This window comes from Podarcis tiliguerta (genome assembly GCF_965153285.1).
Source record: "Podarcis tiliguerta genome assembly, chromosome: 8".
NCBI classification, from domain to species: Eukaryota; Metazoa; Chordata; class Lepidosauria; order Squamata; family Lacertidae; genus Podarcis; species Podarcis tiliguerta.
The window spans coordinates 16,061,831-16,088,759 of NC_139541.1; the positions used below are offsets into that span (position 1 = coordinate 16,061,831).

Below are 26,929 nucleotides of genomic sequence, written 5' to 3' on the forward strand. Positions count from 1 at the left end.
TCGCTGGTGCAGAATAGATTAAAGCTTCAAGTACAGACCTTTAAAAGAAAAAAAAAATCTAGCAAAGGCCTTGAGAGTACGGCAGTCTAAATAAAATGCCAGCTGCTAAAGCAATAAATATACAATCAATAATAAGCAATAAATGTGAAACCTGGATACCTAGCCTAAATACTGAGCACTAGCTTAGGTGAATTGGATGCTCCTGTAACCTACCAGCTGTCTGGGCATTTTGGGTGGAATTCAATGGCATGTTCTCTTCCTTCCCATCCTCTTGGTGTATCCTTATGGGAATTCTAAACCTAGGGAATAAATGCAAAGATGAGTTTCAGATTATAGTTATTTATGGTTATGGAGCACAGTGTTTACATGACATTTAGTGTGCAGAATCAGAAAATTACTTGGAGTTGGTGGGGGGACTTCAAAGCTAAGTTTTCCTCAGAGAATACCCAGTGAAATTTGTTGACCAAACTTGCTCATGGGGATTAATTTCAATGAGCCTTTTCTGAACAGGTTTGGCATTTGAAATGACCCTGTGTAAAAGTGATCATGACATTCTTTTTAACCTCCTTTTATGCATTTAAAAAGCAGTACTGAGGTAGCATTAAACAGCTGAAGCTAAAAACCGCAATAAAAGAAAAGAGGACAGAGTTTTTTAATTATCTATTCCCACAGTGCTGGTGGTGGTCCACAGATCCTCCATTTTCTGGTTACCTGTGCATTGCAGCGTGGGGAATGCATTTTGTTTGTGGACGCAGCTATAATTTTGGGGAGGGGCAAAACCATCATTGTATTTATTACTTCCTAATCATTGCATTAATGAGTTTGGGAGGGGTGGTTGAAAGGTTTTTTGTTCCCGTGCAATGCCATGTTTTGTTTGAAAACAAAGCTGGCATGGGCTGTGTGGGTGCACCTGCATTAGTACATCTCACATTGCATTAGGTGTAGTTCTTCTCCAGTGTAATGTTAAAAGGGAGCGTCCGCTGACAGATGGATATTTATTCTCCCGTGCAAAAAGGGGGCCGGTGGTGTAGGTGGATTTTAACAAAATGGCTTACTGGTTGAATCAACTGCAAACCAATCCCTCTGTGTACCCATGATGCCTCTAATGTGCCACTAAATTGGCATTTTTTGCTTTTCCCATCCTCAGCGTTATTTGTCCCGTTTTCTTTTCTCCCCCCGCCCCCGCCGTTTTAAATGTTCCTCCACCTCTCTGCTTTTTGATCTGCGTCTCCTCCACGCCGTGTGAGTGTTTGATCTGCATTTGTGAGAACCGAAGCAGGAAGGTGGGGGGGGGGAGGGAGAGAGAGAAGGAAGAAGGTTGCTTTTGCATTAATATTCCTGGGCTGCTGCTGCATCTCGCTCGCGCTCGGATGTGAGCAGCGGCAGATCACTCGCGGGGATGCTTTGCCTCTTTAATATCTTGCTTGCAGATGCATTTTCTAGCTGACCACGCTATTAAAGAGCCGCCATCAATCACCCAGCCAGCTTCTCCCTGTTCCGGCTCGGTTTGGGGCGGGGGGAGAGAAATCTAGGAAGGGAGGAAGGAGCTGTGCGCGCTCGCTCGCATCGCCCAACATTGGCAAGGATGTCGAGCAGCCCGTGAGCCCAGGCATCCTACTGGCCCTGGTCAGCACGGAGCCGGGGGGCTGGCTGGCTCCGAGTCGGTGGCCCCCGCCGGGCCGCCCGCCCGCCGTTTTGCACTGAGCCCGGTCGGGAGGCAGCGCCAGGCTGGTGGACTCCGCTCCGGGTTTTCCCGCGCGCCGCCGCTTGTTGTCTTTGGGAGGCTGTGCTTCTCTCTCCCTCTCCTGGTGTCTGGGTTGAAAGCAAAAGCGACTGGGTCACACAGAGGCATGTGGAGGTGGCTGCGACCGAGGAGCGGCAGCTAAGCAGGGCGGCTGGTGGATGTGCCGCGGAGGGGCCCGGGGAGCGCAGCCCGCCGCGCCAAGGCAGGGAGCTGCCGCCGCAGCCGCTTCCTCCAGTCGGGATCCTTCTCCGGCCCGGGCAATGCCGCCGTTGCTGCTGCTCCTCTTCTCGCCCGCACCACTGCCTGGCCCAGCAGCGGCGCTGCAGTGAAGCGGGGGCCTCCTTTTGTTCGCCAAGTGCATCTCTCTCTCTCTCTCTCTCTCTCCTCTCCTCTGGCCCCCTTCTTTTCTTTCTCTCTTCCCCTCTCCTCCTCCTTCTTCCTTCCTCTTCCCCCCCCCCCTCCATGGGCATTGCATGTGGGATTGAACGCAGCAGCAGCCCCCTCTTCCTTTCCTGCGTGCCCTGGAGAAGCAGCTCGAGGTCCGCCGGGGTCAGACTGAAACAGCTGCTGTGATTGCAGGCTGGTTGCCTTGGCCCCGCATCTCCAGGAATTCTCCTCCTCCTTGTTGTTCTTTGCCGAGCGGAAAGTCCAAGGCTGGCTGGGGTGAGTGAGCCAGTGTGTGCCGCCTGGCCTGGGGGGGGGGGGCTTGCTAAAGCGGGTGGGGATGGTGGTCTGGCTGACTCGCACGCACATGTCTTTATTTTGGGGGGGGGGTCCCCCCTCAAGACTCGCTAACATCTTGATTCCTTGTGCGAAGATGAGGCAACTTAATGTGCAGTTTGAGGTTGGGGTTCGCACCCCGAAGCGTGGGGTCATCTCCCTGGATTGCCTAAGTGAAGTTTACATTGAAGGGTGTTTATTTGTGTGTGAATGGGAGACAGAGAGATCACAATCAAGTTGAGTTTCCTCTAGAGTGTGGCTTCGGATTTCCCCAGCCTTGAGAGAGGGGAAAAAATAACTTAAGAAAAACAACAACAAAAACATATCACCAGCTGGGTAGATAAAACACTTGACTCCTTCCACTTAATTTGTAATAGCTTAGAAATGCGGGAGGAGGAGGGGAGAGAAAATAATTTCAAGGAAACTTGGATCTGCTTGGTAGGTATTGTGTTAGCTATTATTGGCCCAGGGCACTGTTCCAGAACACTTTAAGGTTACAAGTCCCCCCTTTTTTTGTCAGGGGATTTAAAAATGAGTCTTTTTGTTTTTTTCTGTACATTTCTGTTCCCACACAAATTTAGCAACAACAACAAAAGGTTGTACTAAGCTAGGTGGAACTTCAAAAGCTTGCTAAGCTTTTTTTGTTGTTGTTTTAAAAAATCCAAGAGAAGTTTGCAGTGCAGGTTTTCTTGTTTTATGGGGGGGGGGTAGAGGGGGATCTTTCACTCTACTTGCTGGAGTGTAGCAGAAGTGTGTACTGGAATGCCTTTTATGTTTTTTTTTAATTGGTGCCCAGCTCAGTCTAAAAGGCCCTTTTTATAATATTGACTCAACTTTGTTCTCAGTTGATGTGACAGGGAGACCCGCTCAACCACTTCTTGTTTCCCGAGACAGAAACCAGCTCTGCTTTTGTTCAGTACAATTGGGATTTTGTTTTCAGCTTCTCTGGAGGGCATGTGGCTTTGCCCTACATGGGGTGCTGTGCGTATGTGTGATTGGATGGCCTCCTTTCAACCATGTGGGATTTTTTAATGATACATGAACCCAAATGGCAGTTGACAGGAGCCTTCCATCCACTTGCTCTGGGACTGAGCCCCATGGGCAGAAAGGGAATCTAGAGAACTGGAGGGATTGTTTCTCTGTGAAGTCTTGTTTATCCTTTTGTTGTTGTTAACATGTTTCTGGTCTTTTTAATATTTTGAGGACAAAAACGTCTGGTTAGAAATGCTATATTCTTCTGGTTGTGCATTTCTGGGAAAGAAGTTAATTTAAGCAGGAATGAAAGTCTTAGAAACTGAGGGGGACATAATTATAGTGTTAAAGGCATTGATCTCTAGGCAATTAGTTCCAGGATTGCAACCAGCTCTGCATTTCGGGGGGGTGGGGGCTGAATTGCTGTTTAAAGGCAGTCCATACTTTTCAAAACAGCCCCAGTTGCCTAGTAAGAAATTACACTGCACAGATAGCTTCTTCCCTTTTTAAAAAATAAAAAGAAAAGATATTTAACAGCAGCTAGGGAATTAGGAGATTTCCATTTGGATCCACCTCTCTTCTCTTTCCCCTCCATGTAATTTAGGAGTGTGCTATTTGGTAACAAATCCCTGCGACCTGTGTGTGTGTCTTCAATCCAGGATTCTTCAGTGTTTATTGTTACTCTGCTTGGGCAGCCTCTGTGAGCTTGGCGGGCTGTTCTTCAAATGTTATTTGATCTGGCTGCAGGATAGAATTCACTAGGATTACACTGTGGGGTTTCTCTCTCTCTTCCACCCCCCTCCCTGTGGCTACTGAAAGTTGATGCATCAGCGTGTGCTGTTTAGTAGCATATTTTTAAGCCCTGACTCTGTGTGTGTGCATTCCCTTTTTTAAGCAGGATCCCTGAGAGGGAGGGCCGTTTAGAATTTGCCTTGTTCTGTGGTTCACATTTATGAATTGAGGCGAGGGCTGACGTAATCTCTCCCTCTTGCCACTTCCTTTGTGTGCTTTCTCCTAGTTTATAGCGTGGGGCTTCTGTCTCTGTCTCTCTCTCTCTCTGCCTGTGTGTGTGTGTGTGTGTGTGTGAGAGAGAGAGAGAGAGAGAGAGAGAATTTTAAAAAAGAAAATTCAAACAGAGGCGGTTGTTTTCTCACATGCTTCCCCTAACCCCTCCAGTCTACTGTTGTATTGGTTATAATCAGTCCACTTGCTCCTTAAATTTATACATCATTTTTTTGAGGAAATGCTGGCAGGGTTCAGCGAATCGCTTGCCTGGGATGTGGGTTAGCCTTTTTATTTTAATTAATGTAACAATGCGTACAGCTGTTATGTCAGAATGCATTGACTCTTTGGTAATGTAGTGTACCATACACTGGAGGTTGCCTAGAATTGCTTGGTGGAGTTTGCTGACACTTCCTTTTCACTCCCCCCCCTTTTTAATTCATGTGATGGGCGCTAGACAGGCTTTTGTTTCCTGCTGTTGGTAACTAATGGCTCATTTTGTGTGTTTTTCTTAAAAGCTCCTTTGGTTTGGCAGAGAGATGGTGGTGAAGGACAGGAAATATCTCTATCCCCCCCCTTGGCAAACCTGTTTGCATAGTCATGTTTAGTGCTGTTCTAGCCACCTGGTCAATGCCTAGGAAGCCAGCATTTATTTATTTAGAGGACTTTTAACCCTTATTTTTAGCCAGAAAGGCTCCCAGAGTAGCTTAAGTTCAGTCCCAGCTTGCAGGTTTACAATCTGAAACGAAACAAAAAAACACACACAAGGGGAACGGGACAAGGAGGGAAGAGGAGAAAAACCCAACAAACTCTGCCACCAATTCTTAAACAGACATTCTTATAATAACCAGCTGGCATAGAAACAGTTCAGGGGTAAGGATGTGTCTTCCAGTAGCCAGGGTCTGTTGTTCAGAGATGCATACTTGAGCAGTTGTCAAGGCCCCGAGAAGCACAGCTGCCCAGGGCACATCAGGGTTTATTTATTTTTTAAGTCTAGGATATCTGGGTCTGGAAGCCTAAATTGTGGGACAGCCTGTTGACACACGCCTTTCTATTGGGTTGTAGCCAACTGAGTCTTACTCAGAGGAGACTGGTTAATATTCATGGGTGCAAGTTAGTCATGTTCATTAATTTCAGTGGGCCTGCTCTGAGTAGGACTAGCATTGGGTAAAACCCACTGAATGAAATGAAACCGGTGTGATATAGTGGATAGGAATTTGCTTGTGGAAAGCTTGGGTGCAAATTGCTTCTGAGCAGTGAAGGCCCACCCCCACCCCTGTGATTCCATAGTTATTGCCTTAGGGCTGTCTAGTCTTGCACTCATTTCCCAGCCAGTTGACTCTGGGAAAGCTCATAGGAAAGGTAAGAGGGAGGTGGTATTCAGCATTGTCTTGGCCACATGGTGAAAAGCCTATTAGCTGAACATATTAGGAGAATGAAATGAAATACGGATCTATGCCAGTTTATGCCTCATCCTAGATTCTGAAAACGTATTTTAAATGAAACATCAGTGACATTGTGAAGAGGCTTGCAAAGAGATACCATGCAGGGTATAAGCAGATGAGGGGGGTGAGGGTGACTTGGGATGTAGGTGTGACAATAGCTTTCTGCTCTTAAATGGTGTTTCTGATGAACCTTTTATTTTGATTTTTTAAAATGATGCAAACACAAAATCCACAATACGAGTGTGTGTTGTTGTTTTTTAAAAAAAATAATGGTATCCTGTTCTTATGTGGAACCTCAGAGGGCCTCTCATTGGAAAGACTGATTAGTTCTGCACCTGCTTACCTTCAGCAATGCTGCAGCATCAGGCACTGCTTCCAGTCCCTTCACTTTGGGTCAGGACTCAATTGCTTCTAATATTCCTCTCTTGCATATTGTTGGTTCAGCAATATGCCTCAACCAGCAGCAAATGTTACTGCCCTTTTGCATATTCTGGAAGCACCTCAAGTCAGTGGTGCGATGAAGGCATGTATGCTGTGGAAGAGATTGTTGAGCAACTGGCCAAACCTGCAAGGCTCAGCATGCATGAAATTTGTTTGTACATACAGCTAATAGGGTGCCTTGACTGGAGACCTGATTAATTGGTAGTAAGCCATACAGTAGGAGAGGCAGGAGAATGTTACAGTAGGGCAGTTCTTCAGAGAAATAATGAATGGCTTGAAGAAAACCTCACTATGAGGAGTAGAAAGTTTTGTCTATCTCACCCTTCCTACCCTACGTTGGTGTAGGAAATAGGATTTGTGTCTGTGTGGGGAATGGAGCCATTTGGCAATGCAGGGAAGTGAGTCAGATTAAAAACTATAACATAGGCTACTCCTATAGGGCTTTTGCTGGTTACAGCTCCCGTTGCTTAATCTCAGGGCAGGTGTTGCCTTACTGTGGTAACAGGTATGAGACTCATTGGATGCAGAAGGCAAGCAAAGCCATCACAAGGCAGAGTGAATGACAGACAGTGCCAGCTATTGCTACTTTGCTCCCCATCTTTCTCCTTGCGGTGTTCTATATAAAGTGGAGGAAATTGACAACCCTGAGGACTGGTTGCATTTAAGAAGGCAAGTAGATAGGAGCTGGCTGAGGTTGGTGTTCCATTCATCCTAATGGGTCAGTCTCTTGGACATAGAGTGAAACTTGCAGAAAGTTGCGTGAGATGGTTGCAGTTGTTGTTAGACACATAGGAAGAAGCTGTCTTATAGTAGGTTGAATTTATTTGTCTACCTACCCCAGGGCTTTTTATCAGACAAGAGTCTTTCCATCCATCCCCTGCTTCCTCAGCCTTTTAACTGGAGATACCAACAATTGATCTAGGGGCCTGCTGTATGTGATGCATGTGTGCTCTACTGTTGAGCTATATTGTGGGTGGACCTTTCCTGTTCATGTGTGGCTTATGCTGCTCTGCATGTTAGGCAGGGGCCAACATTTTGACTCCTTGATTATAAAAATATTTAAAAGAGTGTGGAGCAGTGAAGCATGAAGAAGGGAGAGTTCAGCAATTTCTAGGGCAATCAGAAGCCTGCAGTTGATCAGCCATGCACTTGGACCCTTGCTGGTAAAATGTAAGCTTGCAGTCAGCTCTTTGTATACCCGCTTTCCCCTCGAACGCAGTAAATAACTACTGCATGTTTGACAAGCAGACTTCAAGCGAAATGCCTCCTGAGGGTGCCTTCTGCCTTGTTGACAGGTGTCTTCACTCTCTCCCCATCAGGTTATTTAGTGATAATGTAAAAATGCTGGCTAATAATAGTGTCGTCCTCAGGCCATATCCTGGTTGCAAACCCTGGCAATAATTTAAAACAGATTCCCATCTATGGTGCAATGCCTGGGCAGACGGCTATCTTGTCAACTATGAAAATGAGCCAGAGGATAATTTGTGATATGCATATTTAGTAATCATGCTGCAAAATGGCTGTCGAGCCTGTATAGTCACTTTCACACCTGGTTTTTGTGGTGCAAGCTGTCAAGATTCAGGTACTGAAAGCATGGGGGAAAGAGTGTTAGTAGGGAGCCAAAATTAAATGTTTAGAAATGATTTAAAGGCAAGAACCTTTAAGTCCTCAGTTCAGTTTTCAGCTCAGGTATGATACCTCTGTGGGGAGGGAGAGAAGGTATAGTTACAGGTAAGCCACTGCCTCAGTCTCAGCCTCTCCATGTGTAATGTGGGTACAGTAAAGGCTTGTCTTGTCTTTTTGTTGTAAAGATCACAAAGATTTACTGTAGAAGGGGACTCAGATTTAAGAAAATGAGGGGAGATATATCCGTGTATAAGATGCCCCCTAATTTTTGACATTATTTTTAAGAAAAAAAACAGTCTTATACATGGAAAAATATGGTATATGCAAAATCACTTGACCACAAAAGAAAAGCGCTATATTTTGACTGCCTGACAATTGGAGGTGAGCTCCTTTCCCCTTCCCAACATTAACTTTGGCTTCAGGATATGCATGTACCAATGCAAACAAGGTTCCCTAATAAGCCATAGTTTACAGACTCGCTTCATATCAGGGTTGCAGTCCCTGGTTTACAAGATGGTTGTGGGGGCAAGTGCATGTTTCATGATTCCCACTTTGCAAACCATGATTTCCAGGACCCAGAAAGATGTCTGCGTTAGTTTTTTGGGGTGTTTTTATTGGGTTGAAGGTTTGTTACATTGCTATGGGAGAGAATTCTCAGTTTACCAGGAGGGTATGCTGGAAATGGGTTGAAACAGCATTACAATGCAGGTATAGAATTTTGTCCATCCTGTTCCCAAGAGTCATATATTTTCACTTTACAAATGTTTTTCCTGGCAGGTGAGATAAGTATTCTCCCCCCCCCCCTTTAATTTTGACCTTGTGATGTACTGCAGGGACTCATAGTGTCAGGGAAAGGTGTGAGAATGGCTGATATAAATCTATTTTTCTTTTGCTCTTGCCAAGATAAGGTCTCAGTTCTTGCATAAAAGCTTCCCTGAAACACCATGGGTTTGTGTTTGTTTCTATTATTAAGGACAACTTCTCATCTGACAGCAGGGAGAGAATCTTTTCTCTTCCCACCATTCGCAAAAGTATGGGGGAAATGAGAGCTGTAAATTCTACATTAGCAGCATGACTGCACACTTCCTCGAGGGGGAAGTAAGAGTGCAAATTTTCCCAGGAATGATTCATTGTGATTAGCTTCTTCTGTGAAAATGGTTATAATTTAGGTGCAACAACCTAAGGTTCTGTGCCAGACTTGGCTGCGTTGCAGTCTTAATTCCTAGAAGTTAGACATGGTTGCTGCTGTGCCCTCTTTCCTCCCCCCTCCAAAGTCTAGACGCACTCTTCTACCAAAGCTGAACATGAAAGGCCTCAAAGTTTTGCTTTAAGGTTGAGCTGCTTCAAAGGATGGCCGTCGGTATTCTGAAAGATTTTAGGTTTTTCTTGTTACCTTGCAGGAGATGGGCACAATCCAGAGAAAGCTAAAGGTCCCACATGTGCCTTATTGCCTACGGTTTGTGCCCACTGGCCCATATGCAGTATCACATCCGTGTCTCACAGTGTCACAGCAATGGCTGCTTTTGAACATAACATCATAAGAGCCTGTGGGATCAGCTCAGTGGCCCATCTGGTTTAGCATCCTGTACTTGGTGACCAACCAGATGCCAATGGGAAGCCTGCAAGCCAGGCCTGAGTGCCACAATGCTCTCATTTTCAATTCCCAGCAACTGGTATTCAGAGGCATACTGCTCTGACAGTGGAGATAGAACACTCAGGGTCTCTATGAATTTGTCTACGGAACTTTTAAAGCCATCCAAGTTGGTGGCCACTACTGCCTTCTGCAGAAGGAAATTCCCTAATTTAACTGTGCCTTGTGTGTGAATTAGCCTTTTCTTTTGTCTGTCCTGAATCTTCTAGTACTTAGCTTTGCTGGGTGTCGCCAAGTTCTAGGGTTCTAAAAGAGGGAGTGAAACTTTCTCACTGTCCACTTTCTCTTCACCATGCACAGTTATTTCTGTAATGTCAAATTTTACTTGCCTCTTCTCTAAAGTTTTTTTTAAAAAAAGCTTCAAAGTTGTAACTTTTCCTCATAAGGGAGTCACTCCATCATAATTTCGGCTGCCCTTTTTTGAACCTTTCTCAACTCTGCTATATGCCTTTTGAGGAGAGGCAAGCAGAACTGTATTTCAAGCGTGGTTGCACCATCCACTTTGAAACTGTCCTAGTCTGGGGTCTGAATGGACTGGAAATACTGATGTGGAGAAGCTGAATAATCTCTTCAGGAGCTGAATACCCCTTACCTGCTTAGTTTTAGGCTGTGGGAATCCTCCTTAAACCTTTGCTAGGGATCTGGTGCCTTAGGAAAGCAATTATGTCCCCCACCCCATGAGGATGTCTTGGACCTTGTATGCAGCATGCTTTTTCTCACCCCCCTCCCAAAAAAAGACTGATTCTGTAACACTGAGGTGTGAGCACTTGATTTTGTGATCCCTCTTGAGGTGCTGTATGCATTGGTCAAGTGGTGTGGCTGGAGAATTTGATGTATGTCTCGCCTCTCACTTTCCTTAGGCTATTAGGCTTTCCATGCTGAATTTGAGCCCCATGTATGTAAGTTCACTTTTGCAGGAGCTGGTCACTTGGGTTCCCTTGCCCAGAACTGATAACTTATCCTGGATTCAATTACGCTTTAACTGCCCCAGTGTACTCTAAGGCAGTACAATAATTGATTTAAAAAGGATGCACACCCACCCATCCCTGCCAGCATTTGAGTGCATTCTTATGGATAAAGTGGGGATTGTAATGTGAAAAAGGAGGAGCCCTGCTGGACCCAACTAAAAGTGTGTCTAGCTGAGCATCCTGTTTCCATTACATACCTTTGGGGCTTGAAGGCAACAGATCTCCCCTGTTTATTGTCTGTACCACCTTCTGAACACGGGGGCTCCATTTTGCTATCATAACCCCTTGATAAAGCCCATCCTTTCATGAATTTGTCTTAATTGCTTTCTGCTCCATCTGTGGCTGTGAATTCCAGCGAGTCGTTATTAGGGATTGGTTATAGAGTGGAGGGGTGTGTTGTTGTTTAGCATTAATTACTGTGGAGTGCAAATGATGATGTATTGAAGTGTCCAGCAAATCCAGCAACCTTTGGAAGTCCCTGTCCTACAGTCATTTATTTGTTTTGAGTTGAGCCAGCTGATACTCTAAAGATGCCCCCCATCAAGATCAATGTGTAATTCTAATTCAATTTTCTTCTCTTGCGAGTGCAGGAGGAGAAAGATTATTTTCTTCCTTCTTGAAATCTCAGGTTGGATGCAAGAAGTCCTGATTTTATATTTACCCACAGCATGATGATTTCTGTGATTGCTCGTTTTTTAATATATTTTTTTAGCAAGCATGAATGCCCACAGCAGGTGGTTATGTTACAAGGCAGTATAGAGACAGTGCAAAGGAAATGATTGAGGGAGAATGTAGGAGACTGTAAGCCTTGAGCAGTCGAGGGAAAATCCCTCTCTTTAAATCTGGCAGTGCATTCCCTAGAGAACTTGCTTTTATAAGTAGTCAAAACATACTGTGTTTTGCTCGGTTTTCTCTTCCCTCGCCTGTGAAGCCTAGCGCAGGGGAGTTATGAGCAAGCCAAGGTTATTGGATCATTTGGAGGCTGATTACCTGTGCACGGCGTAATAAAGTAATTATGAATACTGTATGAAAATTGGCTGCAGTCTATTTCAACACATTATGGCTGTTTGCCTCTTCCTTCAAAAACAAGAGGAAAAGTTTGGCTCTTTTAAAAAATATATTTTTTGAGTGTGTTTTGCATATTCAAAGCATGTTGGTGGCCTCGCTTCCAGTTGCACAGTTTAAAAAAGCATTTGTAGAAAAACAAGAAAAGAGACAGCCATCTAGACAAGAGGTCTTCAACAGGTGAGCTGGGACCCACTATTGGGTCTCAGCCAAATCTAAGACAACAGCATTGCCACCATACAAATACATTGTAGACAATTAAGGAGTGGGTTCTCAAATGCATGTTTGGGTTAAAGGTGGGCCCTGGTGTTGAAAAGGTTGAAGACAACTGATCTAGACTTCTCCACTTTCTGCAGCCTTGCAAATAATTCATTGCCTTCTCACCCGTATGTACCACTTACGAGAAGAGAACTATATATAGGAACTCTTTGTTCTAAGTCAAAGGCCATCACAGTTTGTAAATAAATAGAACACAGCATTCACAAGAACTTCGGTTCCCTCTGCACTACATATTTAAAGCGGTATCATACCGCCTTAAATAGTCATGACTTCCTCCAAATAATCCTGGGAGCTTTAGTTTATTATGAGTGCTGAGAGTTTTTTCCTTCACAGGCGTACAATTCCCAGAGTGTTTTAACAATCAGTCTCTCTTCCCAGAAAACTCTGGGAATTGTAGCTCACAAATTAAAATGACAGAAAGCCTAAGTGTTTGTCTTCATAGAGTTTTCTTTTTCTGGAGACTGGATTCCCATAAGCTGTTGTGGGTTCAGCTTTTACCATTTCTGCTTAGATAGCGCTTTCCATCAACACACATAACACAAAATGCCAAATGTACACTGTTCTCCAAGATGCTGCTTGCTATAGAAATTCCATGTCAAAGAGGAACACCCTTTAAAAGCTTGCACTATAAATAGGACAATTGGCATGTTCTTGCTGCTTGTGCAGCTGTGTATGTTTTGAATATAGTTGGGACCGGAGTCTGCTCTGGGGGGGATTGTTCATAATAATAATAATAATAATATCCCTGGCTGGCAAAACATTTAATGCACTGGAACATTTGGTCCTTCAAAACCCCTTCTAAGTAATGCACTGTTACTGATATGCATGAAGGAATGCCTTAGTCTGTTTGTCAAGCCCAGGTAAGAAGTGAAGAGCATGGGAAATGTGGCGTCTGTTGGGAGAATTTCACTTTTAATAAAAGTTTCTTTCTTTTCCTTACACATGAAATTGTTTACTCTATTTCAGTTTAAAATTTGGAAATGGGGCCTTTAGGGGCTGGATCCGGTCCTTTCACAATCAGCTCACCATCCCTGAATATTGAAAAGGCGTTTTGTGAAAATATCCTATACTCCACTGAATTAAAGCAAGGATTTCTTTCGTGCTGCAGCATTCATTCTTGCTCAAGGGGGGGAACAGCTCAGCAGTCAACACATGCTAGGAGTTAGTCAGTCTGCAGTGAATTACATCTGGGCCTGCAGATCTTAAATTTTATCTCATGGGAGAGGTTAGGCTGCTGGGGGTGGGGGGAAACAGGCAGTCCTGAATAGGTTTAATTGGGTCCTGCATGCCTGCTTAATAGAAACCTGGTGATTTTTTTGTTACTCAATTGGTTCTGCATCAGGTTTCATAGGCAAGGGGGAAACCCTGTGTCTTGGAGGAGGCAATCTATGACCATGGTTACATTTGCTCATGAGGAAAAAGACTTGAAAAGTACATTTTGCATGAATTTTGTGTGTGTGCATATGATATCCACATCCTAGTGCTGCTTCCTTGAGTTGCATGTTGTCATTGGATCACTCTCCCACCCCTCTATCAAGAAAAGGAGTGGCTGAGATTCAAAGCTTGCCTGGAACTCCCTTTTAACCTGCAAGTTTACAAGTAACTAGCCCACAAGCTTTTACTAGTCTAACTGCCCACACAGGTCTGCGTAAGTAATCTGGGGTCTAAAAGGGTTCAGGGATAAAGTACTGCACTCGGTTAAAGCCTTGGTGCTAGACTAACATTGATCCAGTACAGAGGTTCTGAAGCTTATTTGGCCTACTACCCCCTTGTAAAAACACACACACACACACAAAAACCAGCGGGGGTCTCCCCCAGGAAATCTACATTCTTTAAGCAAACAAACAGAAAAATGCATTTGAAATATGCATTCCTTTATGTATAACATAGTAAAGAAATACGTTGTAAATAAGACACCTTGAAGCTTGAAATTATAAAATGATTTATTAAAATCAACCATAGTAACATTCACATTACACATAGAAAATTAAGTTAACGAAGGAGCAGGGCTGGTGCCGCAGCCCGTCAGCCATTGACCAAATATGCAGGCAAACTGCGATCCACCTTTGGGGCCTGGGTGAAGCCAAAAAGGGTTCACCCAAGCCTGGGAAAGCCCCTCACCTCCAGCACGTCCACCAGATCCAGGGGAGGCCTTGTCACTGTCCCCCAATAGCACCCGATCTGGTGGCAAGTGTCATTACAACACAGATGAAACATGTACAAATGGTTTTTCAAAATGTTCTTACCTTCTTTATTTAGGCTTCCACCGCCGTCTTATTTTTATTCAATAATTTTATTCAAATTATTTGCACAACTTTTCCAGCAGTTTGGCGAAACCTAGAAGGATGAGTATGTATGTCACTGGGCAATTGTTAAAAGAAAGATTTACTTTAAAATCTATTCAGAACAAGGAATGCATATTGTTTTGAATAGTGTAGGTGTAATCATTTGTTATGTACATGGTGCATGACCCTTTTCCATTACCCTGATATTTGTGCTAGGGTTGTATATGATATGCTAGCTGGTTGAATAACCGTAATCTCTTTAAGAGTCTCCTGCTAGCCCATTGATGATATTTCAGTGTTAGGAATCCATCTTATTAACAAGGGGGAGGGACTTCATGTTGTCTAGTCTCACATGATTGCTTTGGAGGGTTTTGTCGTTGAGAAATTGCTGCCGTCCTGAAGATACTAAATATGTTTTTTACTTTGATGCATGGCTTCAGTGTTCCTGCGTTTGCTTGTCTGGAACATTACCCTGTAATTATGAAGGCTGAGAGGATTTTCCTTCTAATCTATCACTTTACCGTCCTCCTTACAATTTTAATGATCCTGTATGTATTTCTTTTATTTTAGTGCTTAATGGGATGAGGGCGGGATTGTATAGAAGAGAAGAGGAGGTGTGTTATGGGCCAATTTTGAGTGAGGTTACTCGAGCAAAAGTTTCCAGCACATTTTTTGTCCTGACCCCCATTGAACATCAGTGTTTTGGACAGAGCTGTGGTTTTGTGGTATGCTTTTAAGTGTCTGCTGTGCAATTCTGTTTGCCTGCGTAATCATTTGATAGTTATTTCTTCAAAAAAGGCCGCAGATATTGGAAAAATCAGAGTGCCCTGTAGTTCATCCTGCATTGGAGAAAGAGCTATGGCTCAGTACTAGAACCCATACTTGACGTGCGAAAGCTTCCAGGTTCAGTGCCTGGTATTTCAAGGAAGGACTGGGAAAGACCCTCTCCCTGAAACCGTGGAGAGTGTAGGCAGCCCTGAGCTAGTTGGATCAATGGTCTAAAGCAGGCTCAGGGAATCTGTGGGAGTCAAATGTGAGACTCCCAAATTTAGATTTAGAGCTTTTTGTGCTCCAGGTCTGGGACTCCCTGCATAGGAAGGCTCACTTGGCACCTCCCCCCCCCCCCCCCCGCTTTACTTTACCTTTGGGCAGCAAGCACAAGCATAGGAAGACCCCTGACAGATTGGACCAACATCCACCATCCTATTCCCTCCTATGGGCAACTGGAAACTAGATACCTTTGTGAAGCTAACAAGCCCCCCAGTAGCTGATATACATAGGCATGTTACCTCTGGTCCTGGGAGAAGCATATTCACATCTTGACTAATACCCTTTTCTGGCCTTACCCCACAATGAATTTGTCTCTTTCTTTTTAAAGTCCTCTGAATTGGTGGTGATCACCACATCTTGTGGAAGCAAAGTCTATAGTTTAACCATGTGTTTTGATTTAAGTACTCCATTCTGTTTGGCCTGAACCTCTCACCATTTAATTTCATTGGATGACCTCTTAGGGTTCCAGTATTATGCATAAGTAAATAAATGCTTCTTTCTCTACTGTTCTCCATGCCTTGCATAATTTTATACGATCCTTAGTCCCCCTTTTCATGCCTTTTTTTCTAAACTATAAAACCCAAATGTCTTACTTGCTTCAAAAGAGCATTTAATTGCATTAGACTCGTTAGTCTTATCGTTTGCTGTGTTTGTTATTTCGTACATTGCATTTTATTGCTCAAAGATTTGCTAGAGGGTGGCATATAAACCCAATTTTTATTTTTTAATTTATTTTTCTTTGCAGCAGGTGAGTCAGTGAGTGGCTGTTGACAATCCTGATTGAATGAGATACTGCACTTAAGAATTGAACGCAGGGGTTACTGCTGGAACAACAGAATAAAATATAAAACACATCAGTTCCTTTTCACATTTTACTGTAACACTTTTTAAAAAGTGCCACCTTCCATTGCTCCTTTATAAAAACTCCTAGGTGGTTTGCAGCATTTTGGAACCAAATGCCCAAGATCATGCCTGAGAAAAAGGGAAGAAGCACATGCTCAGTTCTACGCTGAGGAATGTTTTTCTATTGCCTCATGACAAAACACTGATTATGTAGCTCTGGAGGCAAGTTCAAAGGTTGTGCTTTGGGTAAGGAGGATTTGTTGTGTTTTTCAAATGCCAACTATTTATGGCCCCTTACTCCTGTTAATGCAATAAAGGGAAGTGGCGGGTAATGCAGTGTGCAGCAGTTCTAAGGGCATTTTATGAAATCTCGAAGAACATGTGGGTCTCTCCTCTGCAGCCTACAGTAAGAGGGAAGGGATCAAGTCTCCATTTCACACATGAATAATCAGCCTTAATCTCCCGATTACAAGAGCGCTACTGTACTAGGGAGGAGAGGGCTTGGGGGGGGGGGGAGGGAAATCTGACTGTTGCTCTGTCATTAAATGAAATAGGCTGCTCTTTGGAGAGAATGAACCCAACGTCTAAAATTAACGCCAGATCGTCTTCAACCATAAATCTTGTTAAGCACAATCTGTGTATGAAAGTATTTAAGGAGCAAGGGGCAGCGCAGAAGACGGTTCTTACCCAAGAAAGCTTTTTCAGTTGGAGGTTTCTGAGGCATAATGCTAGCAGCTCAGTTAAGTTACATTTCCCCCCCAGCTAAAGGGCAGGGCATTTGGAAACAGTGATGTGCCAGTTCCATAAAACTGAACTTCATACAAACAAGGGTAATCTGTTGTGGATTTTGGGTTGGAGAAAATGTCTTTCCGCTAAATTCAAATTCTGCAGTAGCTATTTTATGCAAATATTATTATGCTTGATCTGCATAACACCTCCCCCCATGTTTGAATCTGGTTTGTTCAAGGGAGTTGGCTTTTCTTTATGTAGAAAGTGTACATTTTGTTTTTTAATTAGGCTTTGCTTAGGGGGCTTGCGATGGAGAGTTGGGATTCTTGTGACCTTCCTACTTGGCATTTTATTTTAGTATTTTAGATTCTATGTTATTTCTGTATGTGGTAGTTTGCTCTTTGGCTGTTCTTGGGTTTTAACATACATTTTTGTATTTTTACAATTATACCTATTTGTGTGGTGTGAATTAAGTTTTTACATACCCTGCAATCTTCCATCATCTCCTCTGAATTGATAACCATGGGGCATAGATGTTTTATTCCTGGTAGGCATAAGAAGCAAAGTCTTTCATTAAGTATCAGAAAGTTTTAAAGAGGCCAAGCTAATTGTGGAACAAGGCCTCTATTTCAAGTGTCCTGAAGGCCCCCCCCCCTGCTTTTTGTGGGTCATCCCAAAATAACTTTATCTAGTTTAAATTGAGACAGTTTAGATAGACACAAGGCATATTTTCTAGCTGAGGAAAGCTGTTACAAAGCCTTGGTTTAGGCTTTTTAGCCCCCGTGCCCCCCTCCCCTTTTGAGATGAGATGTTTTCAGTTTTTTAAAAAAACCACCTAAATATATTGGGAATTATTAAGCTGTGCAAATATTTGAAGTTTTGGCACAGCACTAGACGTGCCAAAGTCAAATATTTGCCATCAAAATTAAATCTTAGCCAAATGCTCCAACGCTTCAGTTGTCTCCCCTTAAAAGAGGTAGTGGCTGGAATTCTAGCTGTGGTTACTTCTTAAGATAGACCCTTTAGTGTTCTCTGGAAGGATCCAGCACCTCATTGCTAATGCGAATATGAAGGAGAAAGCCTGATTCTATAAATAACTTGGGTGGACAAACATTGATTTGTGGTATCCTGATGCCTTTGCTGGTAGCATGCAAAATTCATCAAGAGGTTTGGTAGTACAAGCATGTATAAATAACTTCCTGCCATTATATTGAGCACTTTGACTTCCTTTTTGCCTGCAGCTTTTTTTCCCTTATGTACTCTGCTCTGGATTAGTTGGGCAGCTGCTTATAACTATGATTGGAAAAGCTTCAAACTTTGTGTATGTGTTTCATTGTAAAAGGTCAACATGCTCCGTTTTGGGGGGGGGGCTAGATTACTTACGTCATGGAAACCTTGAAAATCTATGGGCTCTGCAGACTGTTGCTTAGGTTTGGGGTTTCTTAGGATACTGAGCAGTCCTAGTCCTGCTGAAGGGCGGGGACAGAGACAAGACCGACCGCCCCCCCCCCCCCCCGGTGCTAGTTCCATTTTGTAAAAAGTCCTTTAGAGTCACTGAATTATGCAGCAGAAAGTGCTGTTTTGATATAAATGCCCTGCAAACCATGGTTGGTAAAATAGAGGGCCCTACTCAGGAATGTGCAACTCCGGATGCTACCCCTTTTCTTTGTTGAGCTTTAACCATGGTTTAACATGGCCAACTGCACCCATGCTAGGCAGCCCACCAGATGCCCTGATTTCCAATCCCAGTTAATCCTAACAGGAGCTGCAGTGAGAACCAGCCATGGTTAGGGCTGGGGCAGATAACAGTAAGCCCATAGTCAAGGAGAAGGAGTGGAATTTGCTCTGAACGGTGAAAAGGGAGGGTTGGAAACCAGGGTTTTCTGTGAATGGCTCCTTGCAGATGCTAGTCTTCAAAACTAAAGATAATCATGTGGCTATGCTGAACCTTGGGTGCTGAGATGCTGAGAAACACAGGGGATTTATCAAACTAACTTTGTCTTGGAGTAGACCTAGTTAAATTAATGGACATAAGTTAGGTAAAGGTACCCCTGCCCGTATGGGCCAGTCGTGTCCGACTCTAGGGTTGTGCGCCCATCTCACTTAAGAGGCCGGGGGCCAGCGCTGTCCGGAGACACTTCCGGGTCACGTGGCCAGCGTGACGAAGCTGCTCTGGCGAGCCAGCACCAGCGCAGCACACGGAAACGCCATTTACCTTCCCGCTATAAAGCGGTACCTATTTATCTACTTGCACTTAGGGGTGCTTTTGAACTGCTAGGTGGGCAGAGCTGGGACCGAAAGACGGGAGCTCACCCCGCCGCAGGGATTCGAACCGCCGACCATGCGATCAGCAAGCCCTAGGCACTGAGGTTTTACCCACAGCGCCACCCGCGTCCCCACATAAGTTAGCCGTGTCTTAATTTCAGGGAGGACTAACATTGGAGGCATCTAGTTGCGTAAGCCAGTTTTGATCTTAAGCACTTGAAAAATTCAGCACTGCTAGTTTAGTTAGTTAGGAACGCTGTTAACTTTGTGTTTTCTAAGACAGAGGTTAGGCACAACCGCTGGTTGCTCCTCATCCACTGAAGGGGGGGGGGATCCTCTGCATGTCCCTGGTGAAGCCCTTTTAACTCTCCTCTTTTTACAAAGCTGTCTGACATCTTGAAATAGTGATGCACTTTCTTTTGCTTCAGACGGCATTCAATCCCCTTGGTAATTACCCTTGTAGCAACACCAGCCCTTTATAGATCACTCATTCTTCCAAACAAGGTTGTGGTTTTTCTTTTTTAAGGAGTCAAAGCTGTGCATTGTCTATAGCCTTGTTCTGATTAATATTTTGTGGTTTCGTTTGTTTATGTACTTAAATAGGGAAGGAGGGGGAGGAGGAAAAGCAGTATTCTCCCTTTATTTTGCAATTGTTTCCTCCTGTCCCTGCGTATGATGGTGTCAGAAGTAGCCAAGGCACATTCTTTGTACTAATTGGAATAGTAAAACACAGGGCTGGGGAGGGGAAGGAACCTCAGGCATCTGGTTGCCCTGGTGCCAAACATATGAAGCTGGTATCTGGAAGATAGATAGATAGATAGATAGATAGATAGATAGATAGATAGATAGAATGCTAGTGAGAGTTGGATTTGTAGAAATTATTGCAAGTGGAGAAATCTGGGCATTTTCCACCTGGAAGACTTTCTGAAAATTGGCACATTTCTTGTTTGCTTCTCTTTCACACTTGTTCGGACAGTGTTCCTGTGGAAATTTCAATCGCAACATTTTTGTTTTTACTTGTGAAAATAATTTTTTTAAGATTGCTTTACCTTCCTGCCCACCCCTCTATTCTGATGCAAACCTTGTGTTTTCAGGAAGGAGCAGGCCGATGATCTTACCCAAACTGTCATTTCTCATAGCCCATCTGTCTAACAGACCCCTCAACTCAGATCTCTGAGTGATGACATAATATCCCCTGAGTCAGAGCAGATCAGTGTGAAGGTGGATCTTGCCAGAGGAGAATGTTGCTTGGGTGTGTGTGTAATGGTGACTATGACTAAAATAACTAGCTAGCTAGCTAACAGCTTCTTCAAAGCAGGAGTATCAGTTTCTTACGTTTTTTTCTAAATAAAAAATAGCAGCAAGCAACTTGCTTCAGAAAATTGAGATCTATCTGTTCTCTTGTCAAATTGGGGAAAGAAATAATAAAAACAGGGCATTTGCTTTTCTTGAGAAACTCCTCTCCTCCAAAGGCAGGATCATCAGTTATCTGGGTAAGAGAGTTTGCTGATGGAAGCAAAGGACATTGCCTGCCTGTCTTCTTCTCCCACCAAACTAGAAGCTATTTAAAGGGGCGATTAGGAGGGAGAGGCTGGAAGTGAACAAACATGCTTTTAATGGTGTGCTCTTGGAAAACTCACCAGAGCCACAGTCTGTAAATATGTAACCCTAACTCCTGTTTATGGGCAAAGCCCTCTGGTGGCATGAGAATGTTTATAATCTTCAAAATACCAGTGAGGGGAAGCAAGGGAGACCACAGATTATATAGGAAGGGCTGAGCTGTCATAAGGAAACAGGGGGACGAAACTCCCCCACAGAGTTGAATCCCTGCTGAATTTGTCTTTACCCATTTGAGTCTGCTGCAAAGACTTGCCAAAGCGGTTTCACCACTCCCCCAATTAAATTGCCTGCCTGTGGCAACCCTATAGGGTGTGGGGGTCTTAGAAGAATGTGCTAAAATAAGCAAGAGTCTGCAACAGGAGAACCCAGAAGATGCAGTGAGAGGGTGGGGTTTGGGTGAGTTTTTGACGATTTTGTTACACAACTGAGCGATAGTCTTTTGGGGTAGAAGGCAGCAGAATGAAGGTTTAAGATTTTACAGAACCCACATGCTGGTACAATTTTGATCACAGATGGAGGGCTCACTGCATTCAACCTGAGCTTTTCTGACAGGACTGTGACAAAAGCAGAGAGCATGATATGTTAGGCTGTAAGGATTGTTTGCAATGCTTTGGAAGGAGGACACATGCTGTAAGGAATGGCAAAGTGTGTGCGTGTGAGCAAGAGAGATTGTCTTGACTTCTGAATTGGGTATCAAGACATCGTAGGCACCTGCAAAGCCCAGCAACTTTGTAGTTTGTGGAGTGACGGTAGCTCAGTGGATGTTCAAAAAGTTCTAGTTCAGTCCATGGGATCTCCAAGCAAGGTGGAGAAGGACCCTTTCCTGAAAGCTTGGAGAAGCCATTTCTAGTCTGTGTTGGTAATACAGTGGTACCTTGGTTTAAGAACAATCCTGTTTACGAACAATTTGGTTTACGATCTCTGCAAAACTGGAAGTAGTGTTCCAGGTTGTGAACTTTACCTTAGTCTACAAACTGAAACCGAACGGTGGAAGGGCACCGGCGGCAGGAGGCCTCATTAGGGAAAGCACGCCTCGGTTTAAGAACGGACTTCAAGCAATGATACGTACAATTTTTAACATGCAGAGAATAATATGTGCAAACAAACCAGAGAGGGGAGCTGAGGGAAGTCCTTAGGGGGTGGGAGGGGGGGGGGATGTAATTGGTTATTTTGATTGATAATTTGTTTTGTTAAAATGGTTTAATAAAAATATTTTTTTAAAAAAGGGGGGGGAAAACAGACTTCAGGAACAGATTAAGTTTGTAAACCAAGGTACCACTGTACTGTGTTAGTACTTATGGTAGCCAGTGTTGTTGGACTATAGTTTGCATTATCACTGACCATTGGCTTAGCTAGCTGGGGTTGATGGGAGCTGGAGTTCAGCACCACTGTGGCTACCTCTGGTAGTTTGACTTCCTATGCTGCTACTTGCAGTGTTCCTGTGACGTAGAAACTGGCTAGTTGGTCAGGATATGGGTTTTGCCACACTGATAGGATGGATTTCCTTTTTTTAAAAAACGTTTTGAGGATTCCTCTCTTTAGCTACCTCCATTTCCTTTGTTTATTGCCACACATTTTAAAATGCTATGCTTGTGCACAGTTGTTAACTGTTAGTGGCTGATTACTAATTTGCTGCTTAACAATTATCCAAATTGGACTTGAAATGTTCTGAAGCTGGATATGGGTCATTAGTAAGTTTAAATACATGTATGTGCCCCCCCCATCAGCATCATATTAAGTGTCTTTAATATAGAAAGGCAATGGAGAACAAGCGTTCTCTTGTCCTGGGGGCCAGCTGCAATGTTACAGGATGAATGGGATAGAATGAGCCAGCCTTGGCAACATGGGCAAACCATGGTTTGACTATTGGGAAGAAACCTTGGGTTTGTGTGCTCCCCTATACGCTTAACCCTTGTATGCTTACATTTTCTCCTTGATTCAAGATAACTATAGTTTGCCATGACTATATAGTATATCTGAAGGAGCGTCTCCACCCCCATTGTTCTGCCCGGACACTGAGGTCCAGCTCCGAGGGCCTTCTGGCGGTTCCCTCACTGCGAGAGGCTAAGTGACAGGGAGCCAGGCAGAGGGCCTTCTCGGTAGTGGCGCCCGCCCTGTGGAACGCCCTCCCATCAGATGTCAAAGCGATAAACAACTACCTGACATTCAGAAGCCATCTGAAGGCAGCCCTGTTCAGGGAAGTTTTTAATATGTGACATTTTAGTGTATTTTTCATCTTTGTTGGAAGCTGCCCAGAGTGGCTGGGGAAACCCAGCCAGATGGGCGGGGTACAAATAAATTATTATTATTATTATTATTATTATTATTATTATTATTATGACATCTGAATTGCGCAAACTACTGTTACTCCAAACCATAAGTGAATTCCAGATTTGAACTAGATTTCTATTCCTGACTTTGAGGTAGACTACGGTTTATGGTAAGAGTAGTATCCCCCCCCCCCCCATTTTGAACGCTATTCAGAACACTGAGGCTGGTTGCTGCAGTACGAAACTGTGTGAAATGGACTATAAATGGAATGACATTCCCCTGTGGCAAGTAACCTTTCCCTCCGAGCAATTAGATAGAGAAGCATTGCAAAAGTTGGCTCCCTCCCCAATTCAGGTGACAAATGACTAATGGAAGTATGTATGGGTAGGCTAGTTAGCGTAGTGTAACGTTTTGTGTGCAAGGTTGAAGGTAGAATTCATGCTTTCCTTAGGAACATTGGAAGCCAGACCATTAGTCCGTCTAGCTCAGTGTTGCCCACACTGACTAGCAGCGGCTCTCAAGGATTTTGGACAAGGGTTTTTCCCCAGCTCTGCCTAGAGATGCTGAGGATTGAACCTAGGACCTTCTGCAAATAAAGCAGATGCTCTACCACTAAGCTACAGCCCTTCCCCTGAAGAAGACGGCCTTAACTGTGGCTAAAAAGTGGCTTAGAAATTCACAGTTGTGCCTTTAATAATAATTAAAAACCCACCGTCTTTACAGACCTAGAAGCACCTGGAAGATTCAGGACATGTTCAGCGATGCAAGCCAGGTGCACTGGAGAGTCTGCTGCTTGATAATGATTTGCTGGAACCCGCTACATATTGCAGACGCAGGCAGGCAAACACCAACTGCTTGTTCCATAGCTGCTGCCTGCTTTTCTTTTGCTTTGAAAACATTGGGTGTTCTGAGGGAATGCCAGGAGCCATTTGTCAAGATGGCCAGTGGGAAGAACTCTGACACAGGAGCTGAGCTGCTGTCTCCACTTCGCTTTTAGTACTGGGAGGGGGAAAAAATTAAGTGCTGATGACATCAACACTGAACCCCTGCTACTCATACATTACTTGACCTGACTCCTGTGATCCAGCGCCATTACAAAATGCTTTGAAGGCATTAGACAGTAAAAAAAAAAGCACATTATTGCCCAGAAATGAAGACATTTTCTTGTTCCTGTTTGGCTCCGAATACTGTGATTGCCCCCCCCCCCAACCCTCTGCTGTTCATGCAAAGCACCTGTTCAGTGTTGGGCTTTGATAATTCCTTAGATGGGGCATTTTCTATTGCTCTCTAAGTAGAATTTTTTCTTTGAACTTGCCCTTTGGCTCTGGCCCTTGAACACCTGGGGGACTGCAGAGCTGGATGCCAAGATAGATTTGCAGCAGCTCTCCTCAAATTTCTTCATGGCCCAAGGTTATTGCAACGCAATCCATTCATGTTTATTCAGGAGGAAGTCCTGTTTGAAATCAGTGGGACTTACTCCTCTAGTAACTCTGTCTAGAATCACAGAATTGTAGAGCTGGAAGGGATCACGAGGGTCATCTAGTTCAACCCCCTGCAATGCAGGAATCTCTTACCCAACATGGGGCTCAAAGTCAAGTCCCCGACTGAGCTGTGGTTTAGGATTGCAACCATTCCAAATTATTGATTGTATTGTTTCAGACCTTACCCCCACAAGTTTCCTAAAGTGAATGTTATTCATTTTGAGAAGGCTGTGGTTAGAACAGCCTTTGCCAACCTGGTGTCTTTCATTTGTTTTGAGCTACCACTCCCATCAGCCCCAGCCAGCATAGCCGTGGCAACTCAGGGTGATGAAAGCTGAGTTAGACCTTCCCTGCGCTCTTGGCTTCTGTAGAGCACATGTGGCCTGTTTTTGGTAGGCAAAGGGGATGGCCACAGAGTGGGGCAGAACAATCCTGTTGGCACTCAGCAGCTGTGTTCGCTATTAGATGGCTTTAGATCCCTTTACAGTATGCTTACAAAAGGTAAAGGACCCCTGACAGTTAAGTCCAGTCGTGAATGACTCTGGGGCAGGCCCAGCTTAAGACACTGGACAGACATGTCTTTCCAACCTGTACCTTTTCTTTTAATTAGAAGCCATGTTTTTTTCTAGAACTTAACAAAATGCACTTCACTTCTAAGCTTACTAAAAAAATTTGTTTGCTTCCCGCTCTAGAAATCCCCCATCAATTATCAACTGTTCCCACCACGTCCATATCTCTTTGTTTCATTTGTCCCAGCAGACTCAATCTCTGCAGCATTTCTTTGCCACCCTAGTTGAAGTTTGGCCATCTGGAATTGGGTGTTTACAGCTCCCTCCCAACACCCTCTCAACAATGCTAGTAGTGTCTAAGGCACACTTTGCAAGAGTTCCCCTAAGACGTGTCATTCTTATAGAAGCCTTATTTCTGAAAAGGAAACAGTTTACCAGTTCAAGAAACCTAGGAGGAAGAGTGGGAATGACTTGAAGGCATTGAAGCTATGAAATGCAGTTACTGATGCCCTCACCTTTTCAAGGTTGAATGAATAATAATAATAATAATAATAATAGTTGTTATTTCTCTAGCCACTCTGGGCGGCTTATAGCATATAATATGCTTGGCGGAAGCCATGAGTTACTGGAATGTTACTCATACTGGGTCTGTATTGGGTGTTGATGCAAGCTGCAGCAATGGACTCTTGTGAATTTGCTGCCTGCCCTGAAACCTAGATGCACTTAGAGAGGCCTCTTGAAAGTCCAGTGCTTTTTTTACCATTTCAGGAGCACCTTGCAGGTATTGGAGGTAATTTCTGAGTGCCACCTCACTTTTCCACTTTACACATGAAATGTGCACCTCCCTAGCACTCCTGTGAAAAACTACCTGATTTCCATTTCTGACTCCCAGCCTGTAGCCTGTTCTAGCTTCTCCCCAAATACAGCTGGGTAAGTGGAGACAGCGGAAAAGGACAATATACTTAGCACTTGGATGTCACTTTCTGTCTTCAAAGTGCTGATGTGTGAAGCTGCATTTCACGCCCAACAACTCTCCTTCCTTTCTCAGCGACAGTCTTATTTATGGCTGGCTTAATGAGAACATGACTGAACCAGACAGATCAAAGGGGGCAGAAACGACCTCCACCCGCCCTCTCCTCAATGCAGTGAACCTAGACTTAGTTCCCCCTCCTCCTCATTTGGGGAGGCTCCACTGGATGAGTTGAGGGAGTATATCTTGGCTGATTCCCTAGCATTTCTAAAATGCTGTTTGAACCTGTTGGTTAGGATTTGATTTCTACATGACTGCTGCAATTTGTTTTTTGCTGGTTCAGCAACACATGCAGATTAGAAATTCATTGGTGAGATAGAGTCATATGGAAATCGAGGTTAATCAACTTTTCTTATTGCCAAGGATTATACGGTAAATGGATGGGCTTGGTCCCGTCTCCTTGGATTGCGAGTTCTTTGTATCTGCTTGGACGCATAATGTACTGTAAGGCCCCACTCTTCATAAGAGCATGAGAAGAGCCTGCTGGATCAAACCAGTGCTCCATCGTCCAGCATCCTGTTCTCAAAGCAGCCAAGCAGATGCCTTTGGGAAGCCTGCAAGCAGTACCTGAGTCCAACATCACTCTCCCTACCTGTAGTTTCTAGCAACTGATATGCAAAAACATAGCACCTCCAACTGTGGAGGTAGAATCTGTCCATCAGGTTTAGTAGTTATTGGTAGCTTATTCTCCTTGAATTTAAATGATGGCTCTTTTAAAGCCATCTAAGCTGGTGGCCATCACTGCTTCTTGTGGTCTTCAGCTGCTGGATCAAGACTCACTGTTGCAGGTGTGGGGAACCTTTGACCCTCCAGTTTTTGCTGAACTATACCTTGCACCACCCCTGGCCAGAGCTGAGTGTTTTCCATTTGAAACAGCTTGAAAACTTGTCCCACAGTAATCGTAAGGAAGTTGAATTCTCTGACTTGCATATA

General features: G+C 44.1%; 1 protein-coding gene across 29 annotated transcripts in view; it reads left to right on the forward strand.

The window, feature by feature from the left end:
- Positions 1-26,929, forward strand: part of RERE (arginine-glutamic acid dipeptide repeats) — a 340,996-nt gene that overhangs the window by 67,156 nt on the left and 246,911 nt on the right. For 2 of the 29 annotated variants that reach the window (XM_083453662.1, XM_083453668.1), the window contains exon 1: positions 1,760-2,407. The exons of 26 other annotated variants lie outside the window; for them this stretch is intronic. The gene's annotated coding sequence lies outside the window, so the exon portion shown is untranslated. Of the gene's footprint in view, positions 1-1,759; positions 2,408-26,929 lie in introns of those variants that run through there. One more of the 29 variants, XM_083453667.1, reaches the window with a different exon arrangement.